The 20172-nt window shown below is 38.2% G+C and overlaps 2 pseudogenes across 1 annotated transcript in view; both read left to right on the top strand.

The window, feature by feature from the left end:
* The window catches only part of LOC147565455 (uncharacterized), a 16502-nt pseudogene extending 11202 nt beyond the window's left edge, over positions 1-5300 (top strand). The window contains exon 8 of the transcript XR_015230171.1: positions 4871-5300. The product of XR_015230171.1 is annotated as an uncharacterized LOC147565455 (transcript). The remainder of the gene's footprint in view (positions 1-4870) is intronic.
* LOC147565454 (uncharacterized) lies at positions 2268-20172 on the top strand (annotated as a pseudogene).

The raw sequence follows: 20172 nt of genomic DNA, 5'->3' as shown, positions 1-20172 counted from the left end.
TCACACCGCTTCTAACCGGTGACAATTACTCCTCATGGTCGCGAGGAATGACTAAGGCCTTAAGGGCTAAAGCTAAACTTGGTTTCGTTGATGGAAGCATTGAAAAACCCACCGATCCTAAGGAATTAGAATTATGGGGACGATGTAATGATCTCGTCTCTAGTTGGCTCATCAATTCCGTTGATCCACCTCTTCGTGATTCAATCTTATATGATGAATCGGCCTTTGATATATGGCACAATCTATATGATCGTTTTCACCAAAGCAATGCTCCCAAAATATTCCAATTAAAGAGAGCAATTTCTTGTCTCAAACAAGATAATTCCGATGTTTCCACATACTTTACCAAACTCAAGGCTCTTCAAGATGAACTCAACTCTTTGCTAATTACCGAGCCTTGTACATGTGGTCATGGTAGATCCTTGATTGATCGAACAAATCAAGATAGAGCTATGGAGTTTCTCCAAGGTCTTAATGACCGATTCTCGTCAATTAGGAGTCAAATCCTATTGATTGAACCCTTCCCATCAATCCTACGTATTCATTCCCTTATTAAACAAGAAGAGGTTCAACAAAATCTCATTACTCCTATGCATATCGACTCCAACAATGCTGCCCTTGCCGTTGGTAACAATGAATATAATCAAAACCGTTACAACGGTTCGGAGAGGCAACGCACAAAAAGACCTAGACCTTTTTGTGACAATTGCAAGATTCATGGTCATGACGTTACTTCTTGTTATAAGATACATGGTTATCCACCCAATTATGGCCAACGCAATCGAAATCGCACTCGAGAAGACCCTAGGGCCAACTCGGTTTTAGATCAAAGTATGGGGGTGCCTACAGCAACTTCTTTAACCAATGAACAATACCAAAACGTCCTTGCTCTCTTGGAACGATCTCAACAGCCCACATCTACCAATTCTAAGGGCGCCAACAAGGATCCTCTTGTCAACTTAACGGGTACGTATTCTTCCTCTTATCATCCTCCTTGGGTCATTGATTCGGGAGCCGCTAAACATATTTGTTCAAATCTTTCTCGATTTTCTTCTTATTCTCTTGCACCTCCGGATTTCTATGTTCGATTACCGGATGGTTCCCGAATCAAGGTTGATCATATTGGTACAATTTATTTCTCAAATAAATTTTATTTACAAGATGTGCTTCATATTCCATCTTTTCAATTTAATCTCTTATCTATTTCTCAAATATCTAAATCACTTCGTTGTACCGTCCTATTTGACCACAATTTGTGTGTTTTTCAGGACCGATCAACGAGGACGGAGATTGGGCATGGTAGTCTTCATGATGATCTTTACTTCCTTCGCACGGAGCGTCCCATCCTTTCGGTTTCAAGTTTAGATAGTTCTAGTCAAGAGTCTTTTCTTTTATGGCATTCCCGTTTGGGACACCCATCTTTTAGTCGTTTTCAATTTTTTAATTCTAAACTTCCATGTTTAAATTTTAAGATTTTATCGAATAAAGTACCGTGCGATGTTTGTCCACTTTCTAAACAAACTAGGCTACCCTTTCCACTTAGTACTTCTTCTTCCTCTCATATATTTGAGTTAGTCCATGCGGATGTATGGGGACCTTTTCCGGTCCCATCTACCTCCGGATGTAGATATTTTCTAACCCTTGTTGACGACTTCTCACGTTGTACTTGGATATTTCTCATGAATTCCAAATCGGACTCAAATACGTTAATTATGAATTTCTCTAATTACGTTCACACACAATTCAATTGTAATATTAAAACAATTCGAACGGACAACGGATCCGAGTTTATGAATACTTCTCTACAACGTTGGTTCCTTGAAAAAGGAATTTCCCACCAACGTAGTTGTACCTACACACCTCAACAAAACGGTGTTGTTGAGCGCAAACATCGTCACATTCTTGAAGTTGCACGTTCTTTACGTCTTCAAGCTCATCTCCCTCTCTCTTTTTGGGGAGAATGCGTTCTAACCGCCGTCTATCTCATTAACAAATTACCTACACCTATTCTTGATGGAAAATCACCTCATGAAATCCTCATGGGTTCTCCTCCAAATCTTTCACACTTACGTGTATTCGGATGTCTTTGTTATGCTCGAATTCCTTTGGTCAAAACTAAGATGGATGCTCGTTCTTCCGCCGGCATCTTCCTTGGTTATCCGAACGGACAAAAGGGTTATCGAATCTATGATATCTCCACCCGTCGTATTTTTACCTCACGCGATGTGACGTTTATTGAAAACCGATTTCCGATGTCATCCACACCGATGGAGCAACCCTCTCTCTCGCGTCCGGAACCCTTCATCGCTATCGACGACGACGAAACGTTTGCCTTTCCGGCAAACGATAAAAATCGTCCCACTACACCGGCGGACAGCAGCAGATTCACTGATGAATCTGCTGTTCCTGTCCCCGGGAGTCAGCAATCAGCGACAGGGGTGCCTTCAGACACCCCTGCTGACCCGACTTCAGGTCCACCCAACAGTGGACCGTCTAACCCATCAGGGGTGCCTCCAGGAATTCCTAATGAGGACCCGGGTACTGTTGTGCCTGCAGAAGTTTTATCAACACCACCGAGCAGTGATTCTTCACTGCCGATTTCCCCATCCGACGACCGAGTATCCGACTCCGTCGTTGCCGATTCCGGCCGACCGGTTCGGTCCCGCCGCCCACCTAGTCATCTAGATGACTATGTGTGTTCAAACACTAACATTGTTAAATATCCTCTTGAAAACTATTTTTCCATTAACTCGTTTTCAAACTCTCATCAACAATTTCTCTCGTCGGTTTTATCATCTACCGAACCAACCTCCTTCACTCAAGCAATGAAGTCCCCTCATTGGAAGGAGGCCATGGCCAAGGAAATCTCAGCCTTGGAAGAAAATAAAACCTGGACAATCACTGTTTTACCACCCGGCAAAAAGGCCATCGGTTGCAAATGGGTGTATAAGATTAAATTTAATTCCGATGGATCGATAGAGCGCTATAAAGCCCGTCTAGTTGCCAAAGGCTATACCCAAATCGAGGGATTAGACTATAATGACACTTTTGCTCCAGTTGCTAAATTAGTAACTGTTCGTGTCCTTCTCTCTCTTGCCGCCATTAAAGGGTGGACTCTCCATCAATTGGATGTCAATAACGCCTTTCTTCAAGGCGACCTTCATGAAGAAGTCTACATGAAATTACCACCCGGTTTTTCATCTCAGGGGGAGTCTAAAGTATGTCGTCTCCATAAATCTCTCTATGGTCTCAAACAGGCCTCTCGACAATGGTTTTCAAAATTTTCCTCCGTTCTTATCGAACGTGGCTTTTCCCAGTCTAAAAGTGACTATTCTCTCTTTACTTTTAGATCTCACTCCACTCAAATCTATGTCCTCGTCTACGTAGACGACATAATTATCACGGGAAATAATGATCATGCTATTTCCCAGTTAAAGATATTTCTAAATAAAGCCTTTTCATTAAAAGATCTGGGCCGCCTACAATACTTCCTTGGTATCGAAGTATCTCGCTCTTCACAAGGCATATTTCTATGTCAAAGGAAATATGCTCTTGATATTTTAAAAGATTCTGGCCTCACCGCTGCACGTCCTTCTGAGTTTCCCATGGAACAAAAATTACGTCTCAGTCCCACTGACGGTACACCTTTGCCAGATCCGTCAGTTTACCGCCGTCTCATAGGCAGATTACTTTACTTAACGGTTACACGGCCGGATATCACCTTTGCCGTAAACAACCTCAGTCAATTCATGCAAACACCTAGCCAAGTACACTTAGACGCAGCTCATCGCGTTCTACGATACTTGAAGGGTACTCTTGATAAAGGAGTCTTCTTATCCGCAGACAGCTCTCTCCATATTACAGGATACTGTGATTCGGATTGGGCTGGCTGTCCTTCAACCCGTAGATCTACTACTGGGTACTTCACAATGTTGGGATCCAGCCCCCTCTCCTGGAAATCAAAGAAGCAACCCACAGTTGCAAAATCTTCGGCAGAAGCAGAATATCGAGCTTTAGCCATCCTCACATGCGAATTACAATGGCTCAAGTATTTACTACTTGATTTTGGAATCAATCACTCTGACCCGATGACAGTTTACTGTGACAATCGGGCCGCTCTCCACATTGCTGATAACCCCGTCTTCCACGAACGTACAAAACACATTGAGATAGATTGCCACATCGTTCGTGAAAAGATTAAAGACAACGTCATTGCCACACGCTTCACCAGTACAGAAAATCAGTTAGCGGATATCTTCACAAAGCCACTTGGGGCAGAACCGTTCAAGAACATTATTGGCAAGTTAGGCGTTACTTCCATTCCCGCTCTAACTTGAGGGGGAGTGTTGGAAGGTCCACTCCACTCGGCCAAACCGAGTGGACTTGGTCCAAATAGGAATCCTACTACAACTAGGATTCCTTAGGTATTAGGATTGTAATCTAAATTAGTTTAGGATTAGTTTTAGATAAGTTTTGATAACCTTAAACTCTTCTCATGTAAACCTATATAAAGAGGTTCATATCATATGTAATATACAAGTTGTAGTGTAATAAAGAAGGTATTTACCTATCTCTCTCTCTCTCTCACGATCAACTCTTTTCTATCATCTTCCTCTCTCGGCTTACTCACATATCTCCATCACCATACTCGGTTACAACCGAGAAGTGATAGTGTCAAACTCTCGGCATACCCGAGAGCATCAATCCACCATCCTCGGTTATAACCGAGTGTCATTCATCATCTTCCTCCTCGGGTTCAACCGAGAGCTATCCAAGTCATCATCCCTCTCGGTTCTCACCCGATCGTCTCCTCTATAGCTCGACTTAACTCGAGTTATAATCATAAAGGTATTTATCGTTTCACATAAAGGCGTATGGGAGATGTCTAAGGAAGGATTCTAAGAACCAAATTCTGTTTTGGCATGTCTTAAATGAAGGGTCCAACAGGAGTTTGAATAATTTGGCCTTAATCCAAATTGGTTTCACTTTTTAAATATTAATTAGGGTGGTGAAGACTTCACGGAGGGAAGGGGCGCTAAGCCGGGCTGCAGCCCGGGTCTTCCCACCTATAACTTCTACCTTGTGTTGGCTTTTTTACGACGTAGCTCGAGTCTTTCCACTTGACTTATACTTCGCATTGAGCTTTTTAACAAAAGATTTCAGCAGCCAAGTTGGTAAGCCAAGAGGTTTATAACCATTGAGCTTCGTATAATCAAATGATTTTCTTCTTGTCCTACATCACTAACTGAATCTATGATTATGATTGATAATGAGAACTTCCAATTTATAACTGTTTCTTTTATTTTTGATGTTTATCTATTTTTAGTTTTGATGTTTGTCTTTGTTTAAATTTATTGCACATAAATCTTTTTGGTTAAATTCATTTTTTCCCGGTTTGGTTAATTTCGACTGTCTGGTGTACTTCCATTTGACTCCAAACCGTATTTCGAGTTTGTTCCTTTTTTGTCATTCTCCCTAAATCATAATTCACTTAAAATCAACAGCTCCAAGTCCTAAATTTAATGGATAACTTGATAAGTAAGTGTTCCTAACTGCTAGACAGGGTACTAACTTAAAATAGAAAACAAAAACAATTAGTGATCTCCAACGGATTATCATTTTGACCTTGCATGTTCTAGGATTACATACATTTCTTTGACAACAGCTCTTTGATTCTTTGCTCTTGGAAATTCCATAACGCATAAGAGCCCAACCTTGCGACGAAGATCAAACACTCTTATATTTTCCAGTTTTCGTCATTGTCCATAGGGTTGATAGTTGTTTTATTCTAAGAGAAGTTTCGTCCACAATTTCCATTACTCGTGAATGGTTAAACCATCCTTGAACTTTTTGTCTGTCCGTCTACTTGCGGCAAATATTTCAACATCCTACAGGAACTTTGTTATCCATCGTGTTATTGTCTCTTCGTTTCTGCCATTTTAGTGTTTTATAACAAATACATTTCCTTTCTTGCAGGTGGCTGGAGAGTTACTTGATGATATTACTTGCTTGTTGGAACAGTTAGCTGAGCATCCAAGGTTCAAACACTCAATCATCTCTGGGGATTTACTATTTTTTTGTGTCGATTCTTGTTTAGAATCCATTAAAATCTTCATAACTTCTACACGACGATAATAGGTAGTCTTCCAGATTCAAGGAAATAGTGAACCTTAACTGCTATAGTTCTGTGAGTAACTGGGATGTCATTCCGACATGATAGTTTTCTTGTCTTGGTGCTCCCAGATTGTTCCGCATTAGTTATTTCTTTGTTTTCTGATACATTTTTGCATTCTCAAAAAAAAAAAAAAAACAGTTGCCGCAATCTATGTTTTTTCCCTTTTTTAACTTACCATCGGCAAAGTATGGGAAAATGTTCAGGTCCCTATCAGGACAGCAATCTACTGGTAGTGAAGTCAAATAAGCCCTTTCATAGGAAGCATTGAAGCCAAAGTACTTGAATTAATGTAGCGCCCCAAATCCCAAATCTCAAGCTAACCGCCTTGAAATCGAAGATTTGAGACCTTCAAACTGGATCCATGAGCAACGCCTACCATGAGTGCACAATCACTACCTGAAAAACAAAATAGCTGGGTCAAAACCCAACTGCAGTAGATTTCCACAAACCTAAGTCTCGGGTAGGCAAGCTCAATCCTCAATCAAGGAAGCATTGCATTCATATTCATTATTGACATTATCTGAAATTTAATGGTGAATACTAACATAACGTATCAGATTTACCCAATCCTTCTCGAAACTAATAGTTTATGTGCTTTGATTAATTATTAGGTTCTCAAGTTCTCGTATTCTAATCCAATACTAACCCTGATAATACAATCATCTTTCCTCTTTTTCCAGCAGATATAAAATATCATCCCTTTTACTAAGGTAAACCTTTATAGCACCAGGCTTAACATGTACGTTGACAAACCCATTATGTCAAAAGACACAGTCATCAAACCCTTGTTGGGTATCTCAGACGAATACGCAACAAACATTGGCTCTTATCAAGAATAACAAACAAGTTTACCAAACAATTCAAATCAACCTCACGTGACAAGTCAGAAGGAATGATGCTCATATTAGATCCTCACGTGGATTGCAATCTCAAACCAGCAAATAGTAATAAGGGTAATTTTAAAGGCAATGTGTTTTTTTGTTAAATGCAATGTATTTTAGTCCAAAGACTTGGTAAAAATAAGTTGACAACATATGGTTAGAGGCAATGCCACTTCTTAGTGGTGGCCAACGGGCCGTGCCGACACGGAAACGGGCCGGCACAACTCGTTTATTTGAGGACACGGAACGGCACGGAACGGTCCGTTCCGTGCCGTGCCAACCCGTCACGGGTCTGGCGTGCCGTGTCGGGGCTGGGATTTTAGAGTCCCAGACCCGTTAAACACGACCCATTAGACACGCGGGAACGACACGGAACGGATCGTACATGGCACGACCCGTGGGCAAGGAATGACACGGAACGGAAACGGCAACAACGACACGTTAGCAACGGCCCAATTTAGTTATTTGAATTTTTAAGCATTACCTAGGGTGTACTAACATCCTCAAAAACACTTTTAATTTGTTTATAGTTCTACTTCATTCATCTAATATTCTAATGTGTTTACAAATTGTTAGATTTTCATGGCAACTACTTTATATTACAAAAAGAAAAAACATTAAAAAAAACGTAATACTTGAATTAAAAAAGAAGTAATACTTAAAAAAAAAGTAATACTTGAATTTAACAAAAGAGGTTTTACTTTATTTTTTTTTACTTAGATTTTTTTTTGTTGAAACAAACTAAAACTTCTTTTCAAAAAAAATAAACAAATAAAGTGGTAAAGATAGTCCCACACCTAAACCACAAAATATAAAGTAACTGTGGAGAGTCTTTATACAACTCTTTTCCAATAAAATAAAGAGTCCATGGGTATATAGACCAAAATCATTTTCATAATAGGTATATAGACCAATCTTCCCAAAATATGGACATTTAGTCCTTTTACAATAAGGGCATAAATAACTCATACTTTATTGATAAATACCCTCCATGTCCCTCGTCTAAAAAATTCGGGGTTTTTAAATTTCGGAATGAACCCGGAAAGTTTCCCAAACCAGGGGGCGTGATTTGGGGGAGATATTTAGGTTACAAACTGAAAAGATTTAATAGGAAATAACGGATCAAGGATATTTTCCAAAACAGATTTTCTCTCTCATCCTTTCAGATTTGGAAACCAAATCTATATATCACTTTCTCTCGCTTAATTTTCAGATTTGGAAAGAGTATATTTTCTGAGATCAATTAGCGTGATTTGGGGGTTAATATTCAAAACATATATATCAACTTTCTCTCACTTAACTTTCGTTTTTTTACTCATACATAAACACACATCGAATACAAATTATGAAACAAGTTCGTAAATTATGTGTTATTTATGACGAGGAAACCATCATTTGTCATGTATACAACGTAATTTATCATATGTGTGTGTGTCATCCATTATGTACCATTGAATACTTAGATTATTTTCTGACATAAATTACTTGTTTTTTACGCGTACATGCCATTATGTACCATAAATTATAGTAACTTGTTAGGAAATGTAAATCTGAAATCATGTTTTTTGTTATAAAGTATGTGATTTATCATAAATTATGTATACTGTATAGTAAATAACACAACCTTTGTACGACTGAAAGGAAATTTTATTGAACAATAATCTGTGTTTTATTGTAAATGAAAAGAACATAATAGACTAGGTAACTTAAAAACAAACTCCGTCAGAATGTTGCCCGAGCTCTCGATCCTTACTGTCTTTGGTCTTCCAGGTTTACGGCGAATCAAACATGGTAGTGTTTTTGACTCTTCATTAAATGTACATGGTTCATCGAAGTTAGGGGCCGGGTTTATATGTTCCTTGTAAGTCTTCACGTAAGACTCCGTTGTCCAAACAGGATCATAGAAACAATCTTCTTCATCGTAAGTTATACTTCTATAGTTTATGTGATGATTCTGTAAGAAATTCCATCAGTGCTGGTTTACTACAAGAAAAAAAAACATATATATTAGTTAAAAAAAATTATAATCAAATTTACATACATTAATAATGAAACATTTAATAAAAAACAAATGAGATGGATCATAAATAACAGGTACATATCAATAAGTTATGTATAATGTATGGAAAAGTACAATTGTTTATTAGGTTAAGAGAAGTTTTATATGCTTGTCATGGCCACTGTTCTGGTAAAAAAAAGACGTGTAATGTTGGATAAATTTTTAATACTTTACGAACCTTTGTTCATTAATACTATCATCTTACGTGAAATGTATGCAAATTGTATCAGAAAGTATGGTAATTTATCGTAACGTAACTGTAATTTTTATTCTGTTACAAGAATCAGAAAGGATAAACATCAAGATATTATTAGTAAATTTTATCAGAAAACATGAAAAGTTATCGTAAAGTACCTGTACTTTATATTCTGTTATAGGAATAAAGCCTCGTTTGGTTCCGCTTAAAAAAAGCTAAAAGCCAGCTTTTAGCATATTTTAAGCGCTTATTGAAAACTTTACGCGTTTGGTTCAAAAAAACCGTAGCTTATTTTAAGCTAGAAAAGCCCATTTTCTGTAAAAAGCAGAAGTCACAATTTTGTGGCTTTTTTATAGCTGCTTATTAAAAGCTAGCTATGAAAATAAAATAAATTTTTTTTTTGTCACCATCAATAAACATCCACCACCATCACAACCACCCCACCACCTCTACCACCACAATCACTCCACCACCTCTGACCATCACCCCACCACCTATGCCACCATTCCACCACTTCCATACCACCTCTGGCGCAACTCCATCACCACCACTCCACCACTTTCGCCGCAACTCCACCACCATGACAACTATTCTACAACCATCAAATTTTTTTTACAACCACTCCACCACCTTCGTCACCACTCTACCACCATCACCGAACGCTTCACCATATCCTCCGCAACTCCACAACCTCCGATGTAGCTTCACCTTCGATGCAACTCCACCACTACCACAACCACTTCACCACCATCGCCACAAATCGACCACTCCACCACCACACTATACCATCTCCACCAATCACATTTCACTACCGTCGTTGCAACTTTACCCCCTAACCAACAACACCCCCTCCATTCTACAACCACCATCGCTACCATAACTCCCCCACCATTGAGCACCACCATAACACGTCCACCACCATTGAGCACTATCACTACTGCATTAGGTTCAAATTTTGATCTTTATGTGTTTATGAAAATTAAAAAAATTCTATTATTTTATTTTAGTATTTAATGTTTATAAATTTTTTATTAATATAATGATATAAGCATATTGTTTGATAACTACAATACGAAGATTACATTTTTTTTTACCAAATGTCATACCTAGCTTTTTAAGATATAAAAACACTTTTTATGTAGCGTACCAAACGACTCAGACAGATTTTTAAAAAACGCTTTAATTTATGGGCTTATAGAAAAGCTCATAATATAAGCTATGTGTGTACCCAAATGAGGCCTAAGTATGGATAGTCACAAAGATCAAGAACTGTACGGACAGATGATTCTGATCTGCAAAAAAAAACAAAAAAAGAAGAGGATTTAACGTAGATCTGAAGAAATATACAATGAACATTGGAAGGAGAAAAAACATACTAACATTGAACAAACCATTAAATAAGAAATAAATATCAAAGATCTTAAAGAGTTATGAAAGTTTTAGAGAGAGAAAATATAAATCTTCCATTCGAAGGTAGTTAAGATGGAAACAGATCTTATGTAGTTGGATCACAAATGTAATATGTTCAATAATAGAGCATCGTAATCTGATAATGAAAAAAAAGAATCATCATTAGATCTTAACAATGGTGTTAATACAAAACTGAAAATTTTAAACATTATAAAAGATGAATGATGTTCGAGCAATCTAATGTAGATGAAAGAAAAGTTCTAAGATTAATGGAGGTTTAACAACTATATTCGAGTTTAAGAGAGAGGAAATAAAAAATTTCCGTTACAGAATATAATGAAGCTAAGATTACTTTGAATAGAAATGTGATTGGAGAGAGAATGAGGGAGATAAAAAAGGAAAAGAGATATGCTAAGATTTTTATGGTTAATCGGTTACAGTAGATAAGGAAGGTTATATTCGGTATTAAGAAAGATTAAGTATTATAGAGATTTGTGTTTTCTCTCTAGATGGACCCAAATGGACTAGATATCTATTTAGATTATTATTTTGGTTTTCAATCTCTTTATTGGATTAGAGAGGACTAAAAGTCCTATTAGGGGCCGTTTTTTGGGCTATAAGACATAGACTCTAAAGTTTTTGTACATCACAATTTTTTACTTCAAAAAAAATGTAATATTTCTTTTATTACTTTTTTTTGACAAGTAAAAAAATATTTATGAATGGGTCGGAGCCACGAGAGCGACTACGGGAACGTCACGGAACGGCCACATAAACGACTACGGGAACGCCACGGAACGGCCAGAAACGCCACGGAAACGGCTAGGCCGTTCCCCTGGGCCGTTTCTGTGCCCAGACCTTTGTGGTCTGGGCACGGCACGGAACGACACGGCTCAAGCCGTGCCTGGCGTGGTCGTGGCGTGTCTGACACGCCACGACAGCCAAACGGGCCGTGCCGGCACGGCACGACCCGTTGGCCACCACTACCACTTCTTTCTTCTCCGGCAAAAATTGTTTGTCCACAACTTCCGACCGACAACTTGTTTTCTCTCGGTTGTCTTTAGAGTAATGAAGAATAACCAGATTATCCAGCACTAATAAAGCATCAATGGCTATTTTCTCCTTACTGTTGATTTAATTCGCCCTCTCTTATCTGTACAACCCCATGATCTCAAAGATTGTGATAAATCGGAAGAATTTGATTTACCAATGATGATCAATTATAGAACTAGTTACCCATTGAAGGAGGTTTAATCCCCTTCCATGATGATCTTTCAAGATGTTTTCCATATGACCTTATAATGATTTCAATGAAGGAAAAACATTACCACAAACCCTGCAAATGGTTTTCTCACCCAGAATCTTCATCCCACCACCATTACTGGATTCTTGAAATGGGTTTTCCTTATGCCCATTATTCCTCTGTTGATGAAGTAGATTCTTCAACCCTTAAACTCTAATAGATTTTGATCCTCTCACTGAAGATGGGTTCTTGGTTTTGTTGTTGTTGTTTTTTAATGAAATCATGTAAGATTTTAGGTTTCAATTTGAATGTTAATTTGGGTTTTCTTGCTTCGATTTGATCAAACCCTAATCTAGTGGAGGAGTCTTGGAATGAATCAGCCATGATTAATGATCAAAATGGGTATGGAGAAAAAGTAACGAGACAGGGCAAGAATAGAGTAGTAAACAACTAAGAGAGAGGAGTAACAAGCAAAGGATAATGGGTTTTAATTTCCGACCGCTAGAAACAGAGAAGAAAGAGAGAGGATAGAGAAGAGAGATATTTTTTTCACATTAGGTTTCCGGCCGACAATATGACGCAGGTCAAACTCTCGTTTACACATTACCTCCCTTGTAATAATAGTAAACAAACATAAAATCACTACTAGAAGGTATATATATACCTACGAGATACATTGCCTAAAGAACAGAAACCATGTGGCCGGTTACCTCAATAAATTCGTCCAGTGGAGACTGTTCTGACACTTTGTACGAAAACAATCATAACTCCGCACTCACAACTCGGATTAGTGAACCGTTTGAACTACTAGAATGTAAACAAACATACCTTTCCAACTATGTAAGAATCACGCCAAGATTGATCATATATCAATACCAGATTCAATTTTAATATAAACCGACATACAGTAGAGACTGTTCGGAGACCTTGTACGAAAACAATCGTAACTCCGCACTCGAAACTCGGATTAGTGAACCAATTGAACTACTAGAAAGTAGACAAACATACCTTTCCAAACATATAATAATCATGCCAAGATTCATCATATATCAATACCAGATTCAATTTTAATATAGACCGACATACAGTAGAGACTGTTCGGACACCTTGTACGAAAACAATCGTAACTCTGCACTCGAAACTCGGATTAGTGAACCGTTGGAACTACTAGAAATTCGACAAACATACCTTTCCGAACATATAAGAATCACACCGAGACTCATCATATATTAATACCAGATTCAATTTTAATATAGACCGATATACAGTAGAGACTGTTCGGACACCTTGTACGAAAACAATCGTAACTCCGTACACGAAACTCGGATTGGTGAACCGTTTAAACTACTAGAAACTAGACGAACATACCTTTCAAACCATATAAGATTTACACCGAGACTCATTATCTATAAATACCAGATTCAAGTTTAATCTAGACCGAAATACTGTCTTTTATAGATGTTTTATGGAATTCTAGATAAAACTAATGTCTAAACTATTTAATAGTTCTTTAATGTGATTAGCAACACTAAACCTATCATAGAATAAATTGAAAGAGCCTACAAAAAAATTAGGAGATAGGAAATCTACCTCTTTTCGTTCAAGACCACAACCATGTCTTGTCTCTCTCCAGAGAACTCTATCTATTTTCTTCTTTATTTCTCCTTCCTTCACCAAGGAGTGGCTGCACCATCTCTCTTTTCCATATACTTTCTTCAAAAGGATTAGGGTTTTTTATTTTATTTTAAATCTACTAGTATTTTATCCAACCTAAACTGACCTAGAGTTTGTAAAGCTAAAGTCAAGGTAAGTAAATAAGAATGTGAGCTTGAAAGGGGCTTCATTTTGTTTTAAGGAGTTCTCTATAGTACTACATTGTGATTCTCTTTTTTGAGGTTAAGCATGTATTGCTCATTAAATATTTATGTCATTTTTCTTCTGCTCGTGATTTCTCAATCACAATCCACAATAACCACATCTAGAAATGAGTCAGATCGTCTTGCTTTGGTTTCATTCAAGAAGAGAATATCTCAAGATCCATCCCAAGTAATGTACTTCTGGAATAATTCTATCCATTTCTGTCAATGGATAGGAGTTTCCTGCAACCCTTCTAGTAAGAGGGCGGTGGGCTTGAATTTGAAGAGTCAGAACCTAGTCGGATCAATACCACCCTCTATTGGAAATCTTACCTTTCTTACTCGTTTAAACCTAAGCGACAACCACGTCCATGGTGAAGTCCCTCAGGAGGTTGGTCTTTTGCGGCGATTGCAGGTTCTTGATTTGTCTACTAACTCATCTACAGGAAAAGTTCCAGCCTATCTGACCCATTGTTCAGATCTCCGAAACATGAGCTTAGCTTTTAACAGCATGGTTGGTAGTATACCTCACCAGCTGAGTTCACTTACAAAGTTGCGCATTCTTTTTTTAAGTGGAAACAATCTAACTGGAAGAATACCACCTTGGATAGGAAAATTTTAATCTCTATCAGCACTTTCACTTCTTTCAAGTTTCTGAAAACAAACTATCTGGTGTCATTCCTCCGTCAATGTATAACATAACCTCCCTGCATCGCTTCGCTGTTACACTAAACCATCTTCACGGTCAACTTCCATCTGATATAGGCCTCACACTTCCTAATTTGAAGTTCTTCCATGGTGGTGAAAACAATTTCACAGGACATATTCCAGTTTCCTTTTCAAACATATCTGGACTTGAATTGCTTGATTTCGTAAGTAACAGTTTCACAGGACCAATACCTATTAGCTTTGGGAAATTACGGGGACTAACAAAACTTAATTTTGGTTTAAATCGACTTGGATCAAGGGTATTCAATGATTTGAATATCCTTACTTCTTTAGCTAATTGTACTAATCTGAGGTTCTTATCACTAGCTGATAATCGTCTAGGAGGCGAAATACCAGAATCGATAGCCAATCTCTCGACGAAACTCGAAACGTTCATTATCATAGGAAATGTTATTCATTGTAGCATCCCCACAAGGATTGAGAATCTTGTCAATTTGACACAATTAGGATTGGAGGGTAACTACTTGAGTGGTAGTATCCCTGTCGAGATAGGAGGCTTTCAGGCCTTATCCCATCCTTCATTGGAAACTTGTCTAAGTTGAATAAAATCTTCATAGAGATGAATAACTTACAGGGAAGCATTCCATCTACTCTAGGGAACTATAAACACTTAGAGCTTTTAAACCTTCCATGTAATAATCTCAATGGGACCCTACCCTTTGAGTTCTTCAATCTTACTTCCCTCTCAATTTCTTTGGCTATAAATCACAATTCCTTGACAGGTTCTTTACCATTAGAAGTGGGGAATTTGAAAAACATTGAAGAATTGCATGTCTCAGATAACCAATTCTCTAGTCAAATTCCAAGCACATTAGGCAACTGTTTAAGCTTAGAACGATTGTACATGGGTCGAAATCACTTTGAGGGAACACTTCCCGAGTTCTTGAGTACTTTAAGAGGTATAGAAGAGTTGGATTTTTCACATAATGATTTGTCCGAGAAGATCCCGAACTTTCTTGAGAAATTTTGTGTCTAGAGTACCTCAGTCTTTCTTTCAATGACTTCAGAGGGGAAGTACCAAAAGGAGGTATTTTCGACAATATAAACGAAACTTCTATCTTAGGAAACTATACTATCTGTGGTGGTAACCCAAAACTCCATTTGCCCATTTGCTTAGAAAAAGCCAGTCAGAAATCGCGTACTCCGAAAGTTATAATCTCTGCACTACTTGGTATTGTAGTTGTAGTCATGTTATCTTGTGTTGCTTGTGTTTGGATCATAAAATTCGTAAAGAGAACTAAAGCTCCTGCATCCGCCTCAAAGAGTGTTTAGTTTGCTAGCGTCTCCTACACAGAGTTATTTAAATGGACTGTTGGGAATTGAATTCTTATTTCTGTATATATTGAATCATCCTATACATCTCTTTATATAGTCTAGATACAAATAAGAGAATAGAAATACAAATAAGAGAATATATTATCCTAATCTAACAATGGAAATTAAATATTAAGGATAAACATAATATATTTCCTAATTCCAACACCCCCCCTCAAGTTGGGGCGAAGATGTTGACGAGACCCAGCTTGACAAGAGATGACTGCAGTAATGACGGACCAACAGGCTTAGTGAACATATCTGCAGTTTGATTAGCCGATGTCACAAAATTTGGTTTGATAACACCTGAGCGCACTTTTTCCCGAATGAAGTGGACATCCACCTCTATGTGTTTTGTTCTTTCATGAAGGACTGAGTCAGATGATAACATTATGGCAGACTTGTTATCACAAAATAATGTAGATGACATCGTTTCAGGAGAGCCTAATTCAGTTAGAAGGGAACGAAGCCAAATAATCTCACATGTGCCTTGGGCCATGGCACGATACTCAGATTCTGCAGAAGATCGTGAGACAACTGGTTGCTTCTTACTTTTCCAAGCTATAAGATGATCACCATGAAACACACATATACCAGAAGTGGATCTCCTATCGTCTTTTGATCCTGCACAATCAGCATCAGTAAAGCAAGAAAGACCTGATTGTGGACCTGTGACATAAAAGAGACCAAGACTAGAGCATGTCTTTAGATACCGAAGAATGTGGTAAACGGCATCCAGATGCTCAGTACGTGGTGAGTGCATGAACTGACTTACAACACTCACTGCATATGTGAAATCTGGTCTTGTGTTTGTCAAGTAAATGAGGCGACCCACAAACCGTTGATATTGTGATGGATCTGGTAATAACTCTCCAGACTCTGTTGTCAGTTTAAGATTTGGGTCCATAGGAGTAAAGGCAGGCCTGGATCCGAGCATACCTGTATCATTAAGGAGATCAAGAGCATATTTGCGTTGAGATATAGATATTCCACGTGAGGATCGAGCAACCTCAATGCCAAGAAAGTATCGAAGAAGACCCAAATCCTTAATCTCGAAAAAAATCTCCCAAGAGCCTCTTTAACTTGAACAATACAAGACGAGTCGTCTCCAGTAATTATGATATCATCGACATAAACTGAAAGGATAATATATTTTTCCTCGTGATGGCGACGAATGAAACATGTATGATCAGAGTGACAACGCACAAATCCTAGAGTTTGAACAACATCACTGAAGCGATTAAACCATGCTCTAAGAGATTGCTTAAGACCGTAAAGAGATTTTCGAAGGCGACATACTTTCCCTGAATACTCCCCCTGAGCCTGAAATCCCGGTGGAGGATCCATGTATAGAGTTTCTGATAAGTCGCCATTCAGAAATGCATTTTTAACATCAAGTTGATACAAAGGTCACGAATAAGACGCTGCAAGAGATATTAATAAACGAAGTGTGGTTAGTTTAGCAACGGGAGCAAAGGTAGCGCCAAAGTCCTTTCCAGGTACTTGAGTAAATCCTTTTGCAACAAGGCGGGCTTTGTATCTGTCAATGGTACCATCAGTCATGTACTTCACACTAAAAACCCACTTACACCCTACTGTGCGTTCACCGGGAGGTAAAGAAACAAGTTCCCACGTCTGATTATGTTGAAGGGCATCCCTTTTGACTTGCATAGCAGCCACCCACTTAGGATTCCGAAGAACTTTTTGGATAGAGCGTGGAATAGAAATTGAATCAACCTGAGTAATAAAAGATTGGTATTGACTAGAAACACCCTGATAAGAAAGATACTCAGAAATCGGATGGTTAGTGTTACATGTAAGAAGGTATCGAGAAGGCATGCGCCGTTCCCGAGTAGGATATCTAGGAGAAACAATATCAAAAACTAAGGGAGGTGAAGGATTATCTGATTCCGGAGAAGAGAATGGTAATGGATTCTGAGAGCGTGATTGGTGAGAGTAGACCCGTAAAGGAACAACACCTTCGACATTTGAAGGCAGAGTAGAAGAAGCAGAGGACACTGGAGCAGACTCAAGGATAGGAACTGGTCGTGGAAGAGAAGAATTGTCCTCCTTAGAAGACTCCCTAGCAGTACCTAAGAAAAATGGAACATTTTCTAGAAAAGTTACATCCATGAAATGATAGAAACGACACGTGATGGGATCATAACACCTATATCCTTTAGACATTGAAGAATATCCTAGGAATACACACCTAATAGCCTTATCATCAAGTTTGGTACGCGTAGGACTATGGTTTTGGCAAAACAGGTACATCCAAGCACACGAGGTAAGAAGGGAAACAAGGTGTGATCTGGTTGAAGGACATGGAAAGGAGTCTTTCCTTTCAACACCCGACTAGTGGTTCTGTTGATAAGATAGACTGCAGTAAGGACAGCTAAGTGCTAGAAGGACTTGGGAACATTCATACCACGTAAAAGATATCGAACTACTGACATAATGTGACGGTTTTTTCGCTCTGCCACACCATTCAGCTCTGGTGTGTATGGACATGTAAGTTGTTGAAGAATTCCCTTTTTGTTTAGTTCAGAACGGAATTCATTACTTACGTATTCTCCACCATTATCAGATCTAATGTTACAGACTGTAGTGTTGAACTGGGTTTTGATCATTTGGAGAAAGTTGGTAAAATGAGTGTAAACTTCAGATTTTGTTTTCATTAGATAAACCCATGTGCATCGAGTGTAGTCATCAATGAAAGTGACATAATAACGATGTTTGGACAAGGCTGACACCGGAGAAGGTCCCCAAACATCCGAATGAATGAGATAAAAAACACTAGGTGCACGATGCATACGAGGAATATAAGACGTACGAGTATGTTTTGATAATTCACAAACCACACAATTAAACTTAAAATCTGAGCAAGCCTTTTTTAAAGACGGAAATAACCAACACAGATATTGAAAGTTTGCATGTCCTAAGCGTGCATGCCATAAGTCTAAATTTTTTAAGGAACAAATAGACGAATTCAAAGAAGGTAAGACAAAAGCTTGCAAACTGGATGAAGATATCTGAGAAGGAAGTGGATCGCCGAAGTAGTAGAGTCCATCACGCTCATATCCCTTGCCAATAATCTTCTTCGAAATCAGGTCCTGTAAAACACAAGAGTCGGGTAAGAAAATGACGACACAATTTAGTGTTTTTGCAAGGCGACTCACTGATTATAAGAGATTATAGGCGAACTTAGGAACATAATACACTGAATGGAGAGTTATATCAGAGGATAAATGAGCACTTCCTGGACTACAAATTGGCATAGATGTCCCATCAGCAATACTCACTGTCTGATCAACGGGAGTAACATTGGAGGTAAAAGTAGATAGCTCACCAGTCATATGATTATTGGCTCCCGAATCCAAAATCCAAGTAGGTTGATCTGACTTACCATGAAGAGCAACATAAGTACTAGCAGCAATAGGTTCAGAAGAGCGTGTTAAGCCCAAGTGTAACCTGGTTGAATAACACGGTGAGTTGGTGTCGGATGGGAGAGATAAATCTGTACGAGAAATTAAAGCCATTGCTGTCCTATAACCAGCTCTATGAAAAATCACAGATTTGAACAAAACAATACCACACACTAATATAATAGATGTACCAGGATTCTCACGACTGATTATGATAAAATGATGAAATGAAGAAAATGATGAATATGCAGAAAGATTAAGAATCTGAATTTGAACCTAGGGTTTTAATTTGAGAAGTTCAAATGAAGAAATCAGAACAAGAGATTCAAACCAGGATAAATTGATTTTGGTTTATTCTTGTCTGGATCGATCTTCACGAAGGAGATGAAGACTTCTCGTAGATAATAACAATCACCCTAGCTCTGATACCAAATTGAATTCTTATTTCTGTATATATTGAATCATCCTATACATCTCTTTACATAGTCTAGATACAAATAAGAGAATAGAAATACAAATCAGAGAATATATTATCCTAATCTAACAATGGAAATTAAATATTAAGGATAAACATAATATAATTCCTAATTCCAACACTGGGTTCTCCATCAGCAATCTGATCGGTGTAGGTCATTTTAGTCGTGTGTATAAAGGAGTTAGTGATGAAGATGGAAAGATAGTTGCTGTGAAGGTATTGAACCTTCAACATATGTGTGCTTCCAAGAGTTTCATATCTGAGTGAAGCTTTGAGAAATATTCGACATCGTAATCTCGTTAAAGTGATAAGTACATGTTTGAGTATTGATTATGAAGGGAATGACTTTAAAGCTTTAGTTTTCGAGTTCATGTCAAATGGGAGTTTGGATTGCTGGTTGCATCCCTAA

The sequence above is a fragment of the Eschscholzia californica genome, unplaced genomic scaffold, assembly GCF_041429995.1.
Source record: "Eschscholzia californica isolate CP2 unplaced genomic scaffold, dmEscCali1.0.p SCAF_1, whole genome shotgun sequence".
NCBI classification, from domain to species: Eukaryota; Viridiplantae; Streptophyta; class Magnoliopsida; order Ranunculales; family Papaveraceae; genus Eschscholzia; species Eschscholzia californica.
This window is presented reverse-complemented; position numbering and strand designations above follow the sequence as displayed.